Source organism: Dermacentor andersoni, chromosome 2 (genome assembly GCF_023375885.2).
Source record: "Dermacentor andersoni chromosome 2, qqDerAnde1_hic_scaffold, whole genome shotgun sequence".
In the NCBI taxonomy this organism is placed as follows: Eukaryota; Metazoa; Arthropoda; class Arachnida; order Ixodida; family Ixodidae; genus Dermacentor; species Dermacentor andersoni.
In genome coordinates, this window is record NC_092815.1 from 96,388,525 (window position 1) to 96,414,561 (window position 26,037).

Below are 26,037 nucleotides of genomic sequence, written 5' to 3' on the forward strand. Positions count from 1 at the left end.
TGAGCATAAAATCAAAGGAACGGCTGTGAAACAGACAGTGTCAGAGTACAAAAACGAAAATGGAAAAACCTATCATCCCCCTCTCTGATAACGAAATAAAATAAGAACAAACGACCAAAGACAGGTTCTCGTACCGGACGTCGCTATTTAGGTGATTGTACCTCACCTCGTGTCGTCAGACAAACCGTAACCAGGCCTTTTAAAAAATCACGCTGCGCTGTGTCGCACATATTGCACACACATAATTTGCTTAATCAGCGCGCAATTCTTCAAAACAGCTCCGCCTTCAGCATGCCATGCGAAGACCTGTCTATCTATAATTATATTATAGCCCCTAAAGAGGCTGAATGCACTGCAAACGTATTCACGCCAAACATTTGCGAGTCCCGTCGGTGATCAAATCCTCACGCGGATCTGGCGGGAAAACTAATTTCCTAATGAAGTTTTCAAAATGAGGGCACTTAGAATCCCCCGGACTCTGCAATCAGGCTTGCGGTGAATTCCACACTTTCCGCCGCGACGGTGGAGAGGCGAGCTTTCGTGAAGAAGGTTGATTACTAACACTGAGCTGGCAAACGAAAATGAGGCATGCCATTTAAGCAATGCAACTCAGCTGCTCATTGAGAAAGCGCCGCGTCCTCCCAAGGCATTCAAGTAAATGAATTTCCTGTATTATCCTGCTGTACATCTGTATATTTCAAATAAACGAGTATATCACGTCTTGCATGTCATCCTAACCAATGGCTACATACGATATCAGTAGACAACCTACACACAGTAAGAGTGTCTTTTGCAGGATGTTATTAAAGCACAGTCTACGCACCTGTAGTAGTTATAATAGAAGTGAGGCAATAGTGTAGTGCCAGTGTTGGAAGGAAGGAAGGAAGGAAAAAGTGGAGAAGGAAAGGCAGGGAGATTAACCAGTTCAGCTTAACCGGTTTGCTACCCTACACATGGGAGCGGGATGGGGGGATAAGAGATGGGGAAAGGAGAGAGAGAAAGAGCACATAGCAGAGCATACACATCGTCAGTTAGAGTCCATCACTCTTGCGTGGTACGTGATATCACTGTCACAGCCCGCTTGTCCAATCCCGTCTCTTCCAAAAAGTGTCGGAAGTTATATACGCCTACTGGAGGAGAAAATACGCGCAGTACTAGCATATAGGAGATTATTGTGGATTGTAAGGGTCATGTGGTAGCGTTAGTACTATCGCGTTATGAGATTATGAGCTTCTGCATAGTAATAGAATTCGTATACCTGCAAGACGTGCCTGCGCTTGAGTGCCGCATAAAGCCGCAGCTATGCTTAAGGATAACCGAGTGGCCCAGTCTTGTCTAATTATTTTAAAGATCCGTGTGTCCCTGCAAACGTCTCCCTCGATAAACCAGTCAATACACGTTCAATAGAGGGAACTCTATTGCTCTGTCTTGTCCGCATTTCCTTTCTCTAACGTGGCCAGCCCGGTACTTTCCAGTAACGAAGGGCATGCGCGTTATCAGCATGACAGAGCATTCCCGACAGGAAAGTAACGAGCGCAGCGTTTTCAAGAACGGATATGTGGGCAAGACAGATAACGATTATTGTTGTGTGGCAAATATACACTCCAAAGGGGGTAAACTTAGAGTGTAGACAGAAAGCACCTTTAAGGGTACAAATTGGTTTAGAGTGCAGGGGAAACGAAATATTGCTGTGACATAAATTCTTTCTGTTTTTACCTCTAGCGCTTCCGAATGGTGAGAAGAAACAAACTACGGGATAAGAGTTCATGCACTGTAAGCTGACGTTGAGATATTTCTAAAAAAAAGTTATCGGACCAAAAGTGCAGCAAAAACGGCGCCCATGGCTTTCAGGGTTGATATTCTGATTGTTGTATTCTTGCGTTTTACCACAACAGCGCGAAACACCGATTTTATTATCACAGAGCAGCGCGCATGGCGTTTTTTTTTAAATGTACCAGGCTCACAAGTTTCGAGTCTTCAGCTTCCCCAACGTTGCCATAAGTGGTCTCCTGGGTGTCGTTGAATATCTCCAGCCGCAACGAAGGGGCTGCCGATAGAAATGCGTCACAGCCGATGGCTCCCATTTATTTAAAATGATCTCTCGAGACACGCTTGAGGTGAGCATTGAAGGACGACATTGCTTTCATGCAAGAATAAAAATGTAAGTAGGATAGGCCAGCGGGGTAGCCAAGTTAAGTGCGAGGAATAAAGGGAGCAAAGAATACAACAAAGCATCAGCGCAATGCAATCATGGTTGTGGGCCCGGCAACACGTGTTTAGGGTTAGTACGACTCACCATTTTCGATTGATTTGTTATAACTGCCATGTAGCAGAGACACGACGCAGAAGAGTACTGTGTTTTACAGTGACAGCCCTTAGGTGCTTCATCCATAGTCTGCATTGTAATTTCAGTACTTATTTCCCTTTTCTTTGGAGCGAGAAGGGGGGGGGGGGGGGGGCTTGCACCCTCTTTTTACTCGTTTTATTTTGGTGCCTTAAGGAAAGCAGGCGGCACCACACTCCACAAACTTGACGATCGCCACCTTACTGAAAACGTATTCATTTGACCTTCGTACCAGCTGACGTCAGCGCAAGATGCTTCTATAAGCAGTAGTGCCTTTATTTATTTATATTATTTGAAAGCATCAGTGCTTCGTGAAAGATTGTAGTAGTTTTTCAAGTGCCTTCCTCGTACTTCTGCAGACAGGCTCTCTTCACGTCTTCTGTTTTGTTTCTCCTTCCTTCTACCCTTTACATTCCCTACGAGTGCTGAGCAGCCATCCAGACCGTTACTGAGGTTAACCTCTCTCACTTTCATCTCCGCTCTCTCTTTGTTAGTGTTTCCTCGTTTCAATGCAATTTTCTCTGTTATCGTATTGCAGATTGTTGTTTGCTCTGCAAGTAATGCTCGCGCCCCTTTAATCGAACCATCTGAAGCCGCGAAACAAGTTATGCCGGATGAAATCGTTTGGTTGACCATGCAGTGTCGTCATTGCTGTATAACACGACCCTCAGCTGCGCTTCTGCGCACACCGCGATATCGACCGCATCCGAGACGTGCTCGGACGCGGCTTATGCCTCGTTGTAGTCCATGGGCCTTACTTCTTGCATCGCCTGAAGAAAATGACATAAACTGCGCGCCCGCACTGCAGCACAATGGAAGCTACCGTTGAGCAATATCTCGTTGACTGGCCGCAACTTCCAATAAAAGCCCCTTCTCTGTGCCGAAAATGCTTGGAACCTGGTCGCGGCCCTAAATACGGAAACTGGCTCGCAAGGGTCAACGAGATTTTATTGTAGAGAGCTAGTGAACTGATAAATTCCCTCTGAATAGTAGTTATGCGCATTTTTAATTTCCTCGTGTGTTCACTTTGCCTGCATAGTAGTGTGTTATTCTTGTAGTCTAATAACTGTTCATTTTCTTTTTTTTTTTCTTCGTGGTCTGCGGACTTGTTCTGCTGGTGGTTTGCTATTTCGTTGTAGGCTTTCGACAGCGCTTTGTATTCTCATTATATCTTTTTGAAGTAGTAGTAGTAGTAGTAGTAGTAGTAGTAGTAATAGTAGTTCTTGTTGTTTTTTACACCTTTGTGATTTTAGGATAGCCGGCCTTACCTGTTACTAAGCTTCCCATTTTTGTTTTCACATTTAATAAAGAAGTTATCTTGCGGTATCTGCAAAAGGTCAACATTAACCTGTCTATACATATTGAGAAAGAGGCATGTGGTAGAAGCTAGATATATTACTTTTGTTTGCTGCATCCAGTTTTGTTTGCGGGCGTTGCAGCTTATATCTTCAGAGCGCTACTTCTATTTCGGCGAATTGGTTAAAGGTTAGTTGGGGAATGCAGCGCAAGGAAGACAGGGACAAAGAAAACATTTAACACTAGACGAGCGCTGACTTACAACTGAATTTTCATTGCAGCAACCACGCCTTCTTTTTTATAAAGGGTGCACAATGTTATATCGCATTTCCAAAAGACAAACATAGCCTGCTCCGTTCTAAAAAATCTACCTTAAAGGCAAACGTTTGCGCGTGAACTTTCTAAAACTACGCGCACGCGACCATTATGCTCACGACCCCGGAAACGGTTACAAAAGAAATTTCACGCAAGAAAACATCCACGAGGCTTTTGACTAAAATGCCACTTCATTTTTTTCATGAAGGCAGACACGTGTGGGGTCAACTTGTCACGTGTGAAACAGAAATTATGCATGACCAACTAGAAACACGCAAAAGGAGATGCACTAAATGCGTCCTTTCATAGTTTTTAGCATTCTTAGCATCTTTATAATGCAGAACGGAATGTCTAGCACCGAAAAAAGAGACGATCACGACGATACAAAGCCACTTTCTGCCGTCATCCGCGTCTATTTCCTGCTCTAACAATTCTTGATATCATGTACTACCGGTTCATCTAAAAATGCAACCCCTTAAACTACGTGTCTAATGCGCTCAAAGCGAACTCATCGTAGTGTGTACATTAGGACTGAAAGTTATTGCCCTTTGGATAATTTGTGAGTACTCGTGTAGTGGTCTCGAGAATATCAAGTTAATCAGAAAATTTGAACTAGTGCATAATAGGTTACGCCTAAGAGTTATATTCGTATTAGTTGGACAAAGGTGACGTATCTACGTTTAAGCATAGCGTTGAAAGGTGCTGTGAAAATAAATTCCTCAGCAGAAATTTAGGTTTACATGCACTGTGATAGAGCTTCTTCGGATTAGGTGTTACCAAATATTTCGTGTGCTGTATTCACGGACTATACGTTTGACATAGTAGTAAGCGCCATTAATAATTTAGGTTGCTCATACATAGAAGGCTGGGTTTCTGAAGAAAACGGTGCTGAGCTGATGAACTGACCTTCAGGATAAACCGCAACGCATACTTCCGTGAGAACGAAACAGAAGCTGCGGTAACTTAAGCCATAAACAGAGCAAGTTTCATCGACACGTCAGATGACCTTCGGTTGCCTAATAAAGCATTTGTAGCACTTATAATACTGGATGTTCGCGCAAAAATGCGGTCAGCTCTCACCCGTTAATCCTTCCTCAGGACTTGATTCTCTTTCCTTTCTTTAGAAAGCTATCGCAGTGCTGAACAAGTCGCCAAATTTCGTGTTATCAGAACAGTACAGGCTGACTCTGGAGTATGGGGTAATTCAAAGGTATCCGAAACCACGAAATTCATAACTCTTGCGAGCAACAGCGAAATAAGAACTTTTTTTACGAAACTACGCGTTTCTAAGCAAGCACTTTGTCTAAGAACCGACGAAAGCGCCGTGGTCAGTCTGGCATCGGGAACAGAACACCGGGCGTCTGCTCACAGCAAAATAGTTCACCGGATTGGGAGAGCTTGAGGCTATCGCTCAAATTGCCGCTATCGCTCAAAAGCCAGCCTGGCTTATCCGTCATCCTCCGTTTGTTCCGATACGCAGACCACTGCTGTTGCCTGCGCAGTCACTCAAGCTCTGTCATGTTTTTTTTTTTTTTTTTGCAGTTTCTACTCTTTACTAACATACTTCTATCTATCGCCACTCTATTGAGTATTGCTTGCCTTATCACTCAAGCGAGTTGTGTTCCATCAGCTAGGCAATCAATCATTTATCAGCCTAACACTGAAATCCAGCCCAAAATTGAGAAATTTCCCTATGTCAAATTTGTTTCTTCTGTATACTTTTCTGAACAACAATATCAAATAAATAGATTGAATTTAAAAAATATCAGAAAGAAGCAATAAAAAGAGACGGTTAGAAGAGTGTATAGCAGGCACTATACCAAGTCATGACCGGCAGCCTGCCGCTATCCATGTAGAAAAGTATACAACCACCGAGTTCTACCAGTGCTAACATGTGGGGCATAAATTTGGAGCCGAACAAAGAAGTTCGACAACAAATTGAGGACCACTCAACGAGCGATGAAAGAAAAAAATAACTAATTTAGGCGTGACGTTAGGAGACCGGAATACAGGGCTGAGGATTACGTCACCATTTCTGCTCGAGACATACAAAGTTTTCATGGGGGCCTCCCGCTAACAATTTATCGTGACAACATCTCGACTCAAACTAGCCAGGGGCTCTCGGCTGCTGTTCACGGCCTTTGCAGCCCGATACGCGCAGAATAACCGTGAAGCATCAATATGGCGAGAAGACCAGCATGTGCAAACCAGCGCTTCTTGTCAGGCATTTCCTACGCACGCTCCTGTGGAGGTATTCTGCAAGAGCGCACCCAGCGGACATGCCCATTTCGTCTGCTCCTGAAATGCTGATTGGCTGTTGCGCCTGGCTGCTGTGCACGCGCATCCCGCCCCAGCCAATCAGTACTTGAGAAATGGACATGTCCACTGGGTGGACTCTTAGAGAATACATCCTCTGGAAAGCGATCCATGCATTGCAGCGCATGTTATGATTTCCTCAAGGACACTTAACGCCAAATCACAAAGGGTTCGCGCTTTGTGAGGTAAACAAGATGCTACGGGATTTCTGCTTACTTCGGAACTCGCTATACTATACTAATATGGGTAGTTTTACGGGATTAATGTTCAATATAATTCGAAAACTGTTCGCCGCATTTGTTCTATTACAAACGCCATTGGAGAACTCTTTGTAATGGCGAAGTAATCAACGCCTTTCAATCACTACGCAGGCTTTCACAAGTTTGAGACACAGGATACACGAGAGTAAATTAATTGTTTGCTCCGCTAAAGCTTCGGGCAACTTCAAACACAACTCATTCAAGCTTTCTCGCGCTCATTTAACGAATTGGATATGATCTACCAGCAACTCCGCTCCATCCGCAGAGCACTGTTACGTCGCTGTGACGCCCGACATTGAGATGCGATAAAGCGTGCTCACTTCGGAGTGTAGTAGCAGTGTGTTCCGCATTACCGGGTTCTTCTAAATGTCAATTTGGCCGCGTCGCTTGAGAACCAAAGTTGAATAACCGTGAAGGGCTGGAGTTGCAGAGGAACGGTAGAAAAACATTATTTATGACACTCTGCTGTCAAATCAGCTCAATCTACGGTGAAACTTCATACTTTGTCCTTTTATATTGCATTCCTCTCACGCAAGCATCCGGAGCTCAAGAGCTGGCTGCTGATATCTTCGCCGTTCACTGCATCCACTACAACAGTGGTTTCATGGAGTGCTCATAAGCTGCGACTGGCATCATCTATATATGATAACGTATAGAATGACATATTCTGCGTCCTGCAACATCTGTGTTCTGCAAGGAACATAAAGGATGGAAGAGGAACAAGTAATAGATATCACGGTACATGAACCTGTCGGTACAAAGTGTTGACTTTTCGGAAAGCGATCACTCCATTCCCCATCCTGCAAGAAGTTTACGGAAGCGTCTGAATTGAAAGTCAATGAAGGCAAAGAAGAGCCGCTCCAGTATTCCACAAGTTCTTCCGCTTTACCCAACGGTTTTACATGACAGGCCACGGCATCTGCAATCTTTGCGGCTTTGTCTTATGTTATATACCTGCCATTTCATTAAGTATATGAACCAACGCCGCCGTGTTTTGCTCTAAATTTTGTCCCAAGGAGACCTCAGATATATTGCACTCGCTCGGTCTCCCTGCTTGTTCGTTTATGACTTTAATCTTAAGTTTAGTAGTTACTGTGTTGTATCTGCTGGGTTTCTCAGCTTGCTGTCATGTTCCTTTACCGGTCGGGCATAATTATGTTTCTGCCATTTTTGTGTACACCTCCTCCCGGAAGGGAGAATTCCGCTAAAGTCGGTAGTTGTTCAATGTAGCTTCCTCTATACGACAAAAACTACTTAAAGTGATAGTGTTTTATGGGGAATATAACACGCGGGCGCGCCAGCTGTGAATGTCGATTGACCGAATTTCTTGGCTAGACTAATATTTCCTTGTTGCAAACGTCTTAATAAATAAGTATAGCGATAGAAAGAAAAAAGAGAGAGAGAAGCAAGGAAATGATCTTTATAATGACGGCTTCTGTGCGCATTCTTGCAAAAAAGAAAAAGGAAGTGTTCACCAACATTATATGCCAGAGGACAGCCACTGGACGAGCCGGCAGTCTCTTTTCATGCACAATTACCTGCACGAAAGAAGGCATCGAGCTTAATTATGCTGTTTCGCCTGAAGATAGGCGTGTACTGATAAACCTCGTATTGCACTTTCAATAACGTGCGATTCGATTGAAGATGAAGATATTATCGAGAAGGAAGCTAAGCGTGTTAAACCACGCAGTGATGCCTTTCTGAGTGGCGCTGTCCACAGACAGTAAATTGGTTCTAACTCACCAAAACTTTGGTGCGGACCAACTACGGACCAACTCAGGAACCAGCAGAAAGGTCACGCGAATAAAAGCCACGGCCCTGTGCCAGGCAAACGACAGAAGACGAAAACACAAGACGCGTAACGCCGGCCCATACACGGATGGACGCCTTTTTTACTTTTCGAAGCTGACGGCCGCGCAAGCGTATCGCAAAAGTCACTTTCAAGACGCTGTAGCATACAACTGATGAGCGAAACGTGGCTCTGTAAGTAGAAGCTGCGAGTCAAGTATGCGCAGGAAATTGATAGGTTGCGGCGAGCGGACCCCATTCATCGACACATTGCTGTTAGTCGCTGGAATAGAGCAGGGAGCGTCACACTTAGGTTTAGGTCATGTCACCGCCACAAAAGGTCGTGAGAAATCGCGTCGCACATGGAATCGTTTCCCAGGCACTTGGTAAATCTGCCAGGTTGCCGTACTTTTGTGAATTTTAGGGGGAAAATACAGGACGGCAATTACAGAAAGACGATAGAGTCAGCAAGCGGCTTTCGTTGCAGTGCTTGCACTTGGTCGCACAGCGCGAAGGGTTACGAACGTGTACAGAAAAAACAATGATTTTCCCGCGAGCAAAAGAAAAAAAATAAAGAAGGAAGAAAGAAATAAGAAATCAAAACGTTGAAGGCGACAGTCCAAGGGGTGGGCTACACGATTACAGTGGTAGTAAGGCTGTGGTTGTCACGGTTCGATCTTTTCCCATCAAAAAGAGATGCCCAAACAATGAGATTGCACCTTTGCTGTCCCACATTCTCCAGCCATCTCAAACGAGGCCGTTGCATATGTGGATAACTGCAGGATGTGCAGCTCATGCTCGGTGGGCAACATCGTGCGAGTTAAAAGCAAACCAACAAATAAATATAATTTCTGTATGTTCATGGCGGCAATCAAATACTGTGGAACATCCGGCGACGAAGCATTTCCAGTTTAAACAAATCTGACAATGCATCCACGAGTTACCCGTAGGCGCACCCCGTCATTATTTCACCCTCTTGAATACACTGTATTCTGTAGCGACCAATATTTCCTATCAACACTAGAAACCATGTTTTAATATATGCGTAATACATCAGCCACTGAGAAGTTGCAATCCAACCAAGCGCTGCGATGTGTGGTTGTCGATGTAAACTGACGAAGTTACGGCCTATACTTGGGAGCATGAATAAGCGTATTCGGCTCTATAGTGTTCAGACATGCTGCGATAGCGCCAGATGCGGTTTTCGGTTGTTGCAGGGCGGACGTAATTGATCGCTGAGCGTTGGAGAGCTGATGAAGTTGAGTTTTTTACCTTTTCACGTTGTAAAATATTTCACACCCTCAAAAGTGAATGAGGGTGAATACCGGTCTCTAAAGCACATGCTCTCTTAGACCCCACAAAAGCCTGTGGGTGGATGTTATAGACCGATTCGCACCCTTCTTACCTTTTAAGCCTGGAAATAATTTTGCAGTGCAGAAGCTTGCAGGTTCAATTTGGCACACGGCACAAAAACTGTCCTAGTAAGGAGCCTATAGTAGTTGGCACCTAGAGATGGTGACCTCGGCACGTACGAGCTGATAACAATTCAGCCGCCATTTGAATTAAACTATCCAAAAAATAGAGGGAGAAGGGGGGAGGAACAGGAAAATGACTGTGTGAAAACTTGTCCACACATTCGCGAATTGCTGAGGGGCCTCGCTGTATGTTTCGTCCGATATCGCTGATAAGCCGCGTGGCACACGCGCTTTTTACGAGCCGAATTGGCAAGCAATTTTTTCTCAAGTATTACTTAATATAGACTCTGTATACGGGGAGATGAGGAAGATAACAAACGAAGACGGGCGCTCGCCCTCGAACGGCGAGGTGACAGACGTTCACAAAGTGCTGAGGTAAGAGAGCCGGTATCTCGCAAAGGGGCCAAGGTTACACGGTCGAGGAGCCCCCTTCGGAGCAAATGAATTCAGACTTGCATGCCTCGTTTGACAGGACGATAAATCACGATTCTCTTTTGGAATGCTCTCGAAGGACGGTTAGTTGGTGGGTGTCAGCTTCGGAGTGCGATACCTGCTCTAGTCACAACAGCTTCCGCTCGCAGCCTAAGAGTTGTTTGCTTCGGTGAATATTTGGACATAGTCCAGTGACAAATGCCGAGGCAGTGAAATTAAAAAAGAAAAGAAATGAAATAACCCACATACAGGAAAGCCCTTTTCTGCTCCTACCGCCGCTGCTGTTCGGAGATCAAAAGATTTCCACTTTCTTTCCATTAGTTCTCCGACTGAATGAATTCCGCACAATACTATCATCGCTCATCTAATGTCCGGGATATTGTACCGCAGGTAATTTATATGCTGTGGTGCAAGGGCGATCCTTTAAGGGAACAGGGTAGGCAAATTTTCCGAAAAAAATTGATTTTTTGTTTTTGTGTAATTTAATATCTCTATTCTTTCCTTAACATGACCCAGTGTTTCATTTGCGCGCACGCGAAATATTTACCTCAAAATCAACATTTTTCGAAACCTAGGCGGCATCCAGCCACGCCCCCTTTGACACATACTCGGGATCTTTGCCTCTCCTAAACTGAAAAAAAAATTTTTTTTCACCGCCTATTTTTTGTCACGTTTAGCGGAATGGCTGTCACTCATCTGGCAACAGCGAAAACCTAGCTAGCATATTTCACTTAGCCAAACGAATCCTAAGACGCAGCTGGATTACTCGCAACGCGCGGCGTTTTGCTCGTGCTTTGGCGTGTTTTCGCGGACAATCGAATTTATTTATTCTTTGGTGCTGGTTATTTAGCGGTAATGCAATGACGAAGCCAAAGAAGTGCTTCAAAAAACGTATCTTCCACGGAAACCGGCCTCAGGACCCAATAAAGTTCTTTCCTCCTCCTCGTCCTCCTCCACGGAAACCGGCATAAGTCGACCTCCAATGACGCCAATTCTCCGCAACACAATCCAGCAGTGGGCGCCGCGGCCACCACGTGAGCGTCTGCATCGAAGCTTTCGCGCTCGGCGGAACGCTCGAAGCGGAACGCCGGTGTTTCAGCAGCTCTCAAAGCCTGAACTTCTCCATAAATGTCTCCATGGAAAAACTCGCAACGCGAATGAGGCGTTCAACAACGTTGTATGGGAGCGCGCTCCGAAGAATGTCTTTCTTGGCCTCAAGACGCTGAAAATATCGACAATGGATGCTGTGCTAACTTTTAATGACCGCAGCATTGCTCGATCCGACATTTTGAGGTCATTCGGAGTTTCTCCAGGACGGTTCACAGTCCAGTGGTTGCGCGAAGTTGACCGGCGGCGACTGTACTTTGCAGAGAGGGCTACACGACTGGTAACTAAGGAGGCCCGGAAAACAAGGCAGCTAGCACAGAAAAGAAGTGTTGATGATGGAGGGGACTACCAGGCTGGTGGCTATTGAAAAAATGCTCTAGAATTTCTTTCTATAGTCCTATATTGCAATAAAGCTCTTTCTTCCACTTCAAAGCCAATTATCTAAAAACACCAAATTTTGCTGTATTTGACCCTTTTTTTCAGAAACTACAAGAGCTAGGGAGAAAATATTTTCCAGATACTGAGCAAACATTACAGAAAGTCTACTGAACCAGGATTATAGATATCCTTGTAGGGGATTTTTGTTTAAAGGCTATTTACTGCAGATTTTGGCTCTAAAATTTGGTGGGTCCAGTAAAAAAATGAAAACAAAAAAACTAATCTTTAAAAAGAAATAATCCTGGTTCAGTAACACTGCCTAACATTGCTGATTACAATGCCACCAAGTTTAATGTTCTAACCCCAGCAGATCACGAGAAAAAGGGTCACAAACATAGCCTAAAATGCATGGCAAGAATAGGACCTACCCTGTCCCCTAATAATTTGTTGGCAAGAAAAGTAAAGATATGGGTCTAGTTATTGTGATCTAAACGAAGCACCTAGTGATCTCATTCCCCAACAATCATGGAAATAGTTTTAGTTATTACGTACACGCTTTTTCTCTCGATTCTTTATCACTGCGCCGCTTCGTTTACTTTCCCAAGAGATACTGTTACGTTTCGCCTACAACGCGCGGTAATGCCGGCGCGGATGCAACGGACGCCGGGGCTTTGTTCAAAACGGCGGACATTTTGGCCTGTTCGACGCCGCCGCAACGCCTACCCGCCAAGCGTGTCCAGGCGTGTTTCAGTGCCACGTGTCTTCGTGTGTGCGTGTGTGTGTGTGTGCCCTCGCTTGTCAAAGCGCGGCAGCCGGGGAGCGGAGTTCCCCGAATGAGGAGCCTGGACGTCTCTCGGCTCAACTGTTCACGCCGTCGTGTGGGTGAAGGTTGGCGATGCGTCACTACACTCGGTTCAGCAGGTCTCTCGGCCCGACAGTTCGCGCCGTCGTGGGCTCCTGCTGCGCCGTCCCGTGACCTTCATCCCGTGACCTTCCCTCCTTCCCTTTTGGACCGCGACGCCGGGAGTATAAGAGCAGCTGCCCCCGGACGCCAAGAGAGAGGCTCCGATTTGTACTGTTGAGTTACGTGCTCTCCCGTCTCTCCACTTCGGTCGATCTGACCGGCCGCTCCTTTGCTATGTTAGAATAAACAAGTTGTTCTGTTACCAGTCTTCTCATGCTTTGCCGGGACCTTCGGATGCTTCCAGTGCCCCAGGCCGCCAGGCCAACGCTACCCTTGGGGCTTGCGACCCATTGGCAATAACGGGCGTCAACACCGAGACCCCAACAACTCGTGCCAGCGGTGCGATTACAACAATACCTACAGACGACTTCGCACGCCTGTTAATAGTAGTGAGCTTGTAGCCCTGTAATGCTAACGGTTTCGCGTCTGTCCAGTCAACATCTGCCGCAACAAAGGGTACTGTGCATTGCGTTCATATATACGGTACATGTTTCCTTTTCTTCAATGCCCTAATACACATGAAACGCTTCTTATGCCTGCTGGTAGCCAACCAAGCCCAGCCTGGTTAACCTTCCTAGCCTTTCCCTTATCCACCTTTTCTCTCTTCTCATGCCTGAGACGAACAAGAATATCTTGCATATATAGTGAAAATGTATTAGAATCTGGGAATATCTGGTCAAAAAAGAAAAAAAGAATCGGGACGGTTCAGTGACTCGCATGCTTCTGAATATATTTTTTTCATTTCATATCACATCATGTCATAATCACATGCTGATCGGGCAATCTATTATTTGTGGAAAAGTTGGCAACACTAGAGTTGCCGACATTTGCGATGTCCTCAGAATACATCACATCACGCATCACGTGAGACCACAGTCATTGCTCTACACTTCTTCCGAATGCTTTGAAAATTGTGCAAATCTGCTGAAAGATGCAGCAAATGAATGCAACTCTATGCAAATACAATGGCCTTATGACGACAATGACGACGACGGAACGCCGACACGACGAGGGCCTACGGCGACGTCGGTGACTACTGCCGTGGCATGACACCCACACGGTGACATCTAAGACACTGAAGTATTTCCGAGAGGAACACAAGAATGACTGGGGCACCGAAAGGTGCTCTCTAACTAATGCTTCACCGAGAACTCTTGGAAAAAAGGTCCTTGTAGTTACTAACCTTAATGTAGTAATTGTTGGTCACAATATTGGCTACCCAGCTAGTAACTGCGGGTAATAAAGGTAGTGGTAATAACATGTCTAACGAGTAAAAGGAAATAGCCGTTACTAACGGGACACACAAAAACGTCGTAACCATTACAGATGTGCTCACTAATTACCAAGCACACAACCTTGTAAGCGCTACTAAGACAAATGCAGTATAAGTAACATCAATATAATGCGTCTATTTGGTTTATACGCACAATTTCAATGGTCCTATTTGGTTGATTACATTGCAAAAGCATAACAAGGTAATCAAGAGAGACAGGTAAAACACAAGGCAGGGATGTTAATCAATAAACATACCGCTTGTCTGCCCTATGCTGGGTGAAGGGAGGAGGGGAATACAGAAAAGGGATACAGAAATAAAGGGGAGAGAGAAAGAGAGAGGGGAGAGAGGGACGTGCGTGGACAGCACTCGAAGTCAAAGGCACTGAACAAGCTAGACGTTTTCAAAAAGCACAAAAGTGCCTTGACTGCCTTCTGAGCTAATGATCGGTGGGGATGTTGGATCAGCATTGTCTGTTCACTCAGAGAAGGCTAGCTAGTGAAAACAATCACCGCATTCTTTCTGTCGCATTCATTCACCACGAGCCATAACGGTCAAACTCACAGAGGCAACATTGTAGTAGAGCTTTGGGTAACCACGCACGTACAGACAGTCATGCAGCACACACACACACACACACACACACACACACACACACACACACACACACACACACACACACACATTATATATATATATATATATATATATATATATATATATATATATATATATATATATATATATATATATATATATGAAGAAACAAAGAGTAGGACGTCCGTTCAATTAGTACAGTATATGTCACTGAAGTTTCGGCTGGTGGACCAGTTTTTATCAAAATAGAGACAGGTAAAAGGCTGGTTTTGACAAAGGCTGGGCCACCAGCCGAAACGTCAGGGAAGTATACTCTGCTAATTCAACTTACGTCGTACTCTCTTTTTCTTCATTTTACTACCGGCGCCAGCGTGATTTCCTCAGCCACAACTATATATATATATATCAACAGAGAGAGTCATAACAGCGTACATATACACCAACGTAGCTACCGTGGGACAAATTCCCGCTAAAAGAACGCGCACTGACAGGAAAGAAAACAATCACGACCACCCGAGTGGCTGGTTGTTCTTCTTTCGTGTGTGCGTTCTTTTAGCGGCAATCATGCCCCGCAGCAAGTATATATATGTATACGAAGCGAACAAAATGTTTTCTTCTGCACCGTACTACGTATTACTACTCTCCTGATCAGAAAAATTAGCGCAACAAAGAGAGAACGCACACGTGAAGGGAAGACAAAGACGAGCGCTACTCTGTTTAATAGCGGAAAGCGTTTCGCGTATATATCACCTTGTCAAGCATGCGCACAGTAAAAAACACAGATACATTGCAAGAAGAACACGTGCGACTGTTGCAGAAGGAGTCGAACTCTCGGCTAAGAAGCGCAATTGACGGCTCAGTTATAGAACAATCTCTGTTCTTTTTTGGTTGTGCGCAAGCGGGACAAGGTGATATATGTTTGAAACCCTGTTGAGCAGCTCTTGTCCTTGTCATCCCTTCCTGTGTGCGTTGTAGTATTCACTACTAAGACGATGTAGTAGACTCTACTAACTCATCTTTTGTACACTTGAATAGCTCACCTATGTTTGTAAATAGGTGCAGAAAGTTAGTAAACATCTGTCGCAGGTAGTAATACTGCCACAGTTACTAACTTTTTACTAGCTCTTCTTTTTCCAAAGTGTGTACTAGTTCTGCTGCGTGAGGATATCGTGCGCTGCTTCCCCGTACTACATGTGCGTATGTCAACAATCTCCTAGAAAGCAGCGCGTACGCTTGATACGCTGCAAAAAAAAAAAAAAAATGTCAGCTGCGAAATGCACGCTATGTGTTAGCGCATACGGCTGTAAGGTGCGCATTGCCGCAGTTGTACGAGCCCTTTCTCAAGTGACGACGGCTGGCAAAGTCTTGTTTTTATTTGTCGTACAGTGGAAACGAGAGTGAGAAAGTTTTGAGGAGGTATAGCATGACGACGGCATGACGAGAACGACTACAGCAGCATGGCTACGACGGCGCACGACGCCGCTGAAAGGACGCACGCACTGAGCAAACCAAGTTTAGAACTCTAAACTGCTATCACAGTACAGAACTGGAATGTTCGGAGTCCTAACTGGCGGGCAACAGCAGCTTGCTATTCTTCGTACGTGCGCGCAAAACTTAGCAGGCTCTTCTAGAGGGCTTCAACGGAATCTCTCCTGAAGCCTCGGCTTCTGCGTAAATTGCGTTCTGAGGAAGCTGCCTAATCGAATAGAACCAATTCTGACAAAAAATAACAATAAATTCCTGCTCTTGAGAGGAAAATTGCTCTTTTCTAAAACCGATGCTCCACTAACTGTCCTGCAAGGTCGCAGGTGTCAGCATGAGCCATAGTTTATGGTTTCTCTTGATGTATCTTCTTAAAATCCAGTTTATCGTTTCAACCTAAGCGCATACCCTCGACATGGACGATGTGAGCATCGGACCCCTTCAAGCAGCAAGTTTGGCAGCAATCGGAGGCGAGCGGTTTTTTATGGTGACGGCCGAAAAAGAAATGCTTCATAAAATCTGTAGTGCCAAGCAATGCTTTTAGAGTGTTGTCTCTTCTGGAGGGCAGTACATTGGGGCGAGGATGAAATGAAAAAGAATATTTTAGAGCCAGCTACCTATGGAAGAAAGTTCTGGTTGTTTCCCGAAGAATGCGTGATAAAAGATCTGCACAGGCCTAAAAACAACTGGTAGGTGAGGGCGAGGTGCATCGCACGCATGCGTATGTCGATCACTCAGGGGCTGAGATGCCTCAATCAAAACCCGCGGCAATGGAAATGGTAGAGCCCTGAAGTGTTGCAGTAACGCCACCGTTTTGTTCTATTGTACTCGCAGGCGGTGTTCTATTGCACAGGTTGTCTATTGATCGAACAATTGACAGGAGAAAACACGACACAATGGCGTTCCTATGAGCTGTTTCTTGTGGCCCGAGACCTCAGTGGAAGAGCATGTCAAGGCAAGGGAATAGAGAAGACCTTATTGAGCGTTAATTTCTTCGCTGATCCATACTAATCCCAAGGAAGATTTGGGGCTGTTTACGCAAGTGTTGGTCAAAGCGTTATTTGTTCTTGTCCTGTGCAGGTGGTAACACTCAGCCAGGCCGTCTCGACACTCTTTGAGGCTCGGAGACACAAATACAAAGACGTATATTTTTAAAATTCAAATACTGGGCTCCAGTGCTAGATCGCTCCGACGTCAGGAAATTCCGGCCAGAACTGACGATACACAAAAGTAGTGGATTAAAATAGGAACAGTCATCCTACGCTCGCAGGGCGTCCGGGTCGGTATAGGTGACTTTATCAATCTTCACGCAAACGGTTTGAGTGCTGATGAGCTACAGAAGACCCCAATGTGTCCATTGGCGTTAACGCGTACAGATGACTCAAGATCGCTACTCGAAAACAACATCAACACTCAGTCATTTCACCCAGGTTTCGTAATTTACGTGAAAGTTAATTTGACCAATGTCCAAGAGTTGGTTATGGACACCCATTAACTAGAGAGGCCCAGAGTAACTCACCGGCCATGAGACGCCAACAGATAGTGACGCCAATAGAAGCATAGAGGGAGTTAACTGCGTTTATTGAAATGTAGAAATAATAACGAAATGAGAAATTACAGGGGTATAAAAGACAATTTTTTCGTCATTCTTTGTTCACTTCATAAAGTTGTTACAAAAAAAAAGAAATCGAGCCCCCCACTCTCATGGCGTCTCTTGCTGACTGGGAAATGTGGGCTTGAACTCTGGAAGCTTTGATGCCCTGACGTATACAACATACGAAAGTGTATCGGCTAGTTTTGTGCTCCTAAGTTTACGTACTACTCAACCCCCGCGGTTTGAAGGATGCTCCAGACCCGCCGCAATGAACGGGAGGGGCGCTAACTAACACTCTCAGGACTACATTTCATAGTAAATCGCACCCCCCCCCCCCCCCCCCGAAAAAGAAGAAGTACATGGGACCCAAGAAATAGATACCAAGAAGTAAACGGCTGGACAGCGGCCGCCGCCGCTGAATTGATACGGCATCGCGTGCGTCGTGTCGAGGTTGGGGAGTTGGCTACCACCGGCTGCACGCTGCATTTTCTTTTGCTTTTATTTACCTTTTCCCAATGATTTAGACATTTCAATTAAAACACAGTTAATTTCGCCTGTGCTTTCCTTGGTTCGTCCCCTGTTGACTTCAGATGGTTGCGATCAATATTTTTCTTCTTGTGCTACATAAACGTCTACCTCCTCCTGAATATTAACAACTTGTAATCATTCTAATAAAAAAAAAACTCGTGCTGGACAATGACTCGTCAACGCGAACTGCTCTTGTGGAACTCCTTTCTCTAAGAGGGTGGCTCCTCAAGAAAACCCCGGTACATACACTTTGTCCTCAGCTTTCGGCAGCTGCGTGCAGCAGCATTACACTAGGTTTCGAAAAACAATGTATGTTTAGTGGAAGTATAGAAGAGACACACACTACCAACGCACGCGAGGCAGACGGACTCCAATGAAAAAACATGGCTAATTTCCCACGATGTTCTTTCTTCAAGTTGACGAACCTGACATCTATGAATGGTGGCTCGTGGACAATTTATTTTATAACTTGCTGTTCCACTGTCTGCATCGGTTGGGTCTCCACGCTCACATATCATTTCGTTCGCACATTATGCTGCGTGGTTACCCAAGCGAATAATAAATAAAGGTGGCACAATGTGCCAGACTGTTCTCGCTTTTATTGGAATTATCCCATGATCATTACGAAAGCGTAGACTAAATTGGGACTTCCACTGAAGCCTCGAAGAGTAGATTGATTTAGAAGCAGCGCACGAGGTTCAACCAAAGCAGTCACCTTGAAAACATGGCCGGTAATGTTCACGGGGAAAGTAAGAACTGCAGCTGACTTGTAGGCTAAGCCGTGACCCGTATCTCGCTTCGGCAGGATTTCTGAAGAAGCTGCACCGATTCGTGCGACCTTAATCCAAGAATCTGTGTGGCGTCTGATATAATCTGTGGTGCTGGAGGAGGAATCAATCTCAGGAGGGATTAATGGCTTAGCTCAGCATCCAGGGATTAGCCTTCTTGCAACAACCTACGCGCCTTATCTGTTTTACTTCATGCTTATTCTTCCCTCCGCGCCTTCAATGTGCTTCCCAGAAAAGAACTCCCAGACCGTATCCGCAGCTTATAGCACATACGGCCAGACGAGGAACACGGGGCAGTCCTCTTGTAAACAGCTTCAGTACGTTGTGTCCCTTGCGCAGAGGAGCCAGTTACGAATGTCATGCATACTCCACGGAAGTGGCAGCGAAGGGTCATCGGCCCACTAATCCTTATCGGTCGATTACGCTGTGGCTGCAGCCCTCCCCAGCTTTGAGAATACGACCGCTCGAAAATGATTGCCTGTTTCCGCTATAACAGTATTAAATACTCACGAAGATCATGATTCTCTAGGAAAAAAGAAAACCTAAAAGATATTATGCCTAAATTGCCGCGAATTCGCTGAAGTTCTTTTCATGAAGAGTAGCGTCCAGAAACCAGCCCTCTCTCGTTTTGCACGCAGACACGTTTGCTTATAATGATTATATATGGCATTACAGCGGATAATTTGCATGATGGGCGCGCTGGTTATGTTAAAGCGCGCCAAGTTGCCAGCGGAAGTTCTGAACAGTCGGTTTATTCTGGCTGTACAGTAGGCGCCAGAGGGTAACAGAGTAATAAAGGTCAGAGGTTGCGATGAAATTTCCTGCAGGGTGTCTGTTATTAAGAGAAATCGTTTGTTGTAAGCCTAAAAACATTAAGAAAAATTTTTTTCCCGAGATTCATTGCAAGGCTGAATCCTTGAAAACAAAATATGTTCGATCAGATGAGAGGGCTTAATTACAAAATCTCCTCCACGTTTCTACGACATGTGCTAAGTACTGCACAGACGTGAGATACACACGTTAACCCACAGATAAAGAGAAAACTAAGAAGGTATTTATTCTGGACAAAACAAACCAGAATGCTGGTTCACAATAGGCCAGTTATTAGTTTGCGCTCCAGTCGTCTGTACGTGTGTGACGCGTTTGTGCAACGCTCAGCGCAACTAATATAGATATGCACCAAGCCGCTCATCCCTATCATCTCCCGATCGACCTGCTTGAAGTTGGAACATTGCGGTTTACTTAACTTTGTCAAAACGTACTTCAGAATCCACATTTAAACCTTGGAACATGGACTGCTACACCGCTAGAAAATGGGAATAGAATAGCACTGCATAACAACAAAGCTGGAATACGCATTGATGCCGTGCGAGATAAAAATAAAACCGGGGAGAGCCAGCCCATGCACCTATAATGGTACAGGGTCGCGTACAGTATGGCGGTCGCCCGAATGGCTTAGGTCGTTGTAATAAAATCGTAATCGCGGAATGGTCACTCAACACGACTGTACAGGCTAGTGATGTCGGCAGCACACCCACTTCGTGCCAGAATTTCCGCGGCGTTGCTGTGGGTTTGCTGCAGTTCGCTTACTCCTACAATGACGTCCCACGTTCGGCATATCGTCATCATAGCTCGTGCAATTATTGTGCATCGTGCGAGCTCGAACTGAAGTGAAACTAATTTTAAAGCATTAGCTGCGACGCACCACGTTAGTTTCTACAATTAACTTTTATTGAGGTAGGGATTATAAGGACAATCCAAGCGCATTTCCCCCATAGGTTTTGTATAAAGTCCAAGGGCGATCGACGGCACAGGAACCCACGAAAGTCTTCTTAAAATACCTCGGATCGAGAGGTCTAGGGAACCGCGTGTTGACTCGGTGCGCACCTTCCACTGTGCACGAAACTGTGCTCTCTCTCTCCTTCTCTCCTCTCTCTCTCTCTCTCTCTAGCTCCTCATCCTCATACCCCCTTACCCCAGTGCAGGCTAGCAAACCGGACATGCGTCTGGTTAACCGCCCTGCCTTTCCTGTCTTCTATTTCTCTCTCTCTCCCAAGGGCGATAACACCATCCCCGCGCGCCTTACGCTGTATGTGCGAGTGAAGGCGTGCGAGCGGAGCCGACACTCGCGGTTCAATTTTGCCCGAGCGAAAGAGACAAAAGCGAGGTGGAAGCGCGCCGTCTTTCGTCGTGCGCGAGGCACCCAACGTTGCGAGGCACGGGAAGGGGGGGGGGAGGGTAAGAGGGAGGGAGGGAGGGAGGTGGCGTTCTACTCCGGCTACAACAGAGCATATAGCGGCGGTGCGCGGTCGCTCGGACGTATATTGAGAGCGTTCTTCGTTGGGGGCAGATTCTAGGTAGTTCGGCGGCTCGTAGCTTTGTGCCTGCTGTGTCGTCTCGGCGCTCACTTTGCGTTGAAGCGATAGACAATACCAATGTCACTTCGCTCGCTGCTGCTGCCGCATTTCCTCACGCAAGAGTTTTGACAGCGACTTTCCGCGGTCATCGAGTCAGATGCGTTCATATTTGCTTGTGCACGCGTAACACCATGCTTGTTAAATTAGTTAGTGTGCTAATAGGTACATAGATATTTGCAAGTTTATACTGTCGACAAAACTACTATTCTTACTTCGTATCGCTGCCTACTAATTTGCTATCGCAAACGAGGCTTCGCCTTACTGGCGACACTGCGACTTCTTCATATATCTATAACCGTCTCTTGCCATCTTCGTAAACGAACTTTAACTCTAGATTTTACAGATGTGTGTGTGATGAAAATAATGTATATTTTGCTAATATTAAACTGAAAGGAAGAGCGGGGAAAATTTGAGCGGAAGTCACAAGACTAGAGCATGGACTATATATATATGGATATACAGCATGGATATATATATATATATATATATATATATATATAATTTACATGTACCCCACAGGCCTTCGAGAAGGCATAGTGTAAGGGGGAAATACGGTAACATATTACTATGGAATCGAGAAAAATATAAACATCAGCATAATGAAAGGAGTACGCACACAACATGGAAAATTAATACATTAGCAAATACAATATATAGAGCAATAACAATTAATGGTAAACAGTAACATAATAGCATAATAACAGTGTAAACGTTTTTACATGTTATACAGTAGTAAGTATCGTAAAAAAATTGGGACCACTGAAATTCTTTAACGTGTAGAAAAAATGCAGGAAAATTACAAAAGGCATGACGTGTTTAGACGGTTGAAACGGCATATTGATCGGTTTGCAGATTGCGAAATGCAGTGTGTTCAGATTGGCAAGCGATGCTATCTGGTAGAGCGTTCCATAAACGGACCGCACGGGGCAAAGCTGAAAAATTAAAAGCGTGTGTGTTGCCATAAATACGAGTGTAGCTGAACTGATTGTTCAGTCGTTGTGACGTCGAGGATGCTTTTTTCAGGTTTGATAAGGTTAGGCCAACTGTGTGAACAAATCTATGAAATAATATTAGAATAGCAATATCACGGCGAGTAGTTAGTGGTTGCAACGAAAGATCGATTTTTATTTGGGTTACACTTAACTGGTTACTATATTTTTTTTAAATGATACGGCTCGCTCTATTCTGGATGTTCTCCAGGAGTTCGATGAGGTAATTTTGATGAGCAGACCATATACAAGAGGCGCACTCAATTTGTGGCCGTACAATAGTTACGTAAGCTAGTTTTCGTAGTGGTGAAGGCGCACTTCTTAAGTTGCGGCGCAGAAATCCTAATGATCTGGAGGCGTTAGCTGAAATGGAGGTGATGTGTTTAGTCCATGAAAGATTGTGCGTAAGGAGCACTCCTAAGTAGTTATATTCTGTGGTGTGGTCAACTGTGTTAGAATCCAAATGATAAGAAAGGTGAGAGTTAACAGCTTCTGGGAATATATATATATATATATATATATATATATGCCATTCTTTCAAATTTACACGTGTTAGCGTGGTCTTAGTCCTAGGTGCTACTCCAGATGTTGGATGAAAAGTGAAATAACGCATAGCGTGATCACTGGATCGCGTAACGGTACACACTAATTAATGCTGTCCACAAAGTTCACTGCGAGACTGAGCTCTCCGAAAAACTAAAGTCGTATTCTTCGCTTGCATGCCTTAAGCTGTATACCACATGCGCACACATTCTGGTCGACGTACACACAAATCACGTTGATTTTTGTCGCTTTCCGAAGCACACCAACATTTGTAATTTTGTGTTCAAACTTGGACTGACCGTTCACGTGGGTTAATTAAGCTTAATTGCGAATCTATTCAAAGGCAATTATGTGTGGCAGCTTCTCGTGATTTATTTCTACAAAGCCACTAAACACATCACGTCTACACTCCGGAACCACTTCATGCGGCAGCAACTGCATATTTCACATTTAACCACTTGTTCCTAAATCTTCGTGGTGCAAGTGGAGCACGCTTTTACTGACTTTGTACAAACTAATGGTACGGTCGACTGGTTCCTACAGCACTCCGACTCAGTTTGCAGCAATGCAGAGCCTTGTCCAGAAAGAGAAAGATAAAGTTTATTTTACAAACGGCTATTTGTTTGTCCGAGAATTTATCATGGCGTTGCTTTCAAGAAGGGCAGTTTCCTGAATGTGCTGGATGGGCTGCGTGATGATTCGTCACAGCATAGGGCGGGGTATTTATTTATTTATTTGTTTGTAAAATATCTTACAAGGCCCCTACATGGGGATTGAGTAAGGGGGGCATACAATCAGTAATATACGATCTATTAACAACAATAACAAATGAAATCAGCAGCCAAGTGCAGCCTAAAAGTCAGAGAAACATATTAGCTACATAATGATGCATATGATTACAATAAAAAGGAACAATATAAGTTTGTAACAAACGTATTACAGTGCAAGAAAAGATAGAAATAAAATTACACAGAACAGTGAGTGTGATATTAATGGTTAATATGGGTTAAGCGAGTTCAGTGATTGCTTGAATTTCTCACGGTCAGTTTCCGCAACTATGTTGTCGGGGAGGCTGTTCCAGAGCCGACTGGCACGTGGAATTGCAGACGAGTTAAATGCTTCTGTTTTACCATAAATGCGCGTGAAGCTATGATGGTTGTATAATCGGTGCGACGTGTGCGATGACGTTTCTAGCTGTAAGGAACGTTTGTTAGTGTGGTGGGCGTACTTATGAAATAATGACAAAAGGGCTATGTCGTGACGATTACTTAGCAGCTGAAGTGAAAGGTGAATCTTTATTTGAGTTACGCTAGAACGGTAGTCATAATTTCGGGAAATGAAACGTGCGGCTCTATTTTGGATTGATTCCAGCATGGTAATTAGGTAATTTTGGCGGGGAGACCAGACTGGAGCGGCGAACTCAAGTCGAGGGCGAACAAATGATTGAAATGCCAGTTTGTGGATAAGTGGAGGTGAGTTCCGAAGGTTACGTCGCAGGTAACCCAGTGATCGAGAAGCACTGGCACAGATGGTAGTTATGTGAGAAGTCCAGGAGAGGTTTGTTGAAAGATTTACGTCTAGATATTTAAATGATGAGGTCCGAGATAATGGGACATATTTAATACAGTAAGAACAGTCCAAGTTAGTGCGTTTAGTCCAATTTAGGTGGAGTTGTCCAGCTCACGCACGAGTGGAGAAGAGAAGCAGGCAGAGGAAAGTAACGGATTTGTGCAAGGCCTACCGAAACGTCCCTCACACCTGCTGGACATGTTCTCGCCCTACGTTCTTACTGTATAACCCTCTCTAGATTCGAACCAGAGAAGGGCTGCATGCGCCAAACGTTCAGCTGCTCGCAGAGCAATGGCAGGGGCCACATGACCTGTATTCTGTCGGATCTCGCTCGCACTCCCAGCAGAAGCAGGCGAATATGTTCTACGCGCTCGTTTCGGTGAGCTGAACCTAAAGCCTGCCGCCAGAGCCCTGGAAGGCGAAACGTTGAATGTGCCATAAATGTACTACATCGGGAGGTAGAAGAAGTTATTTTGAAAAAGCCAGAAAGGACAGGTCGGCCTGAGGTTATATGCTCTGCCGTGAATATGCTTGGGCTTTCAAAAATTAAGATAAATTTGGAACAATGACTAGCCGGTGCTTTGTTTCTATTGTATCTTGTGGGGGATACGAGTGGTTCTCCTCCGTACTCTTGGGACAAAGGAACGACAACACAGTAGTGCAAACAGTCACAAGGGCATTTATTGCACCTTTCATAGATCAATGCCTGCTAGCCGAGTTGCTATCCCCAAAACATGCCGATGGGCGCGCGACAAATCTAGAAGTCCGACTCACCGCGAGCGAGCGAATATGTTCGCCCCATGCTGGATCCCAACGCCTGGTCGTCCGCGTGTTCGGTCACGCCAACGGAGGCGCGCTCGAAGGCCGCTACGCGAGGCGGTCTCGCAGAAGCCTGGGTCGCCGCGCGCGCGTGGGACGTCCACGCCGTGCGCCCGACCCGCCGGGAAAAGAGACAGCCCCTTGTCCCTCGGCGCCCGAGTAACCCCGCCGCGGCGCGACGGTCGCGACATCTCTCGCACCGCGCTTGTACCACGCCGCGGGCGCCAGGCCACGCGAGCCGTGCGGGAGAACAGCATATCAGGGGATGCGCTATGCGGGAAAACATCAGGGGACGCGCGAGAGTCGCGCATCCCCACATCCCCCCAACCTTAAATGACTTCTTATTCCGGCGAAACATGTCACACGGTCTAACATTAACCCGTGCTTCGCGAACAAGGTGGTACATGAAACAGTGGCCGCGCCGGGGAAATGTCCACACGCTGTCCGTAACATGCGAGCCGACTGTCCTTGGGGTACACCGCTGGCGTCCGCCGGTCACAGCAGCAGCTTTGCAGACTCGACGGCATCATTCCAGGCCAGGACTCCGGAGACGACGACGCAGTAGTCGGTACGAGCAAGCGTCGCTCGCGCCGACGCGCCCTGCTGGCAAGAGCCGCCGTAGCTGTTGGTGACCGCTGGCTCCTTTGTCCGCCGCCGGGGGTTGTGAGCTGGATGCAGGAGGCCGCCGAAGTCGCTGCGCCGAACTGGCCACAGCATCACCATCGCCCGGGGTGACTCGATCGTACTCCGGGCAGCAGCGCAG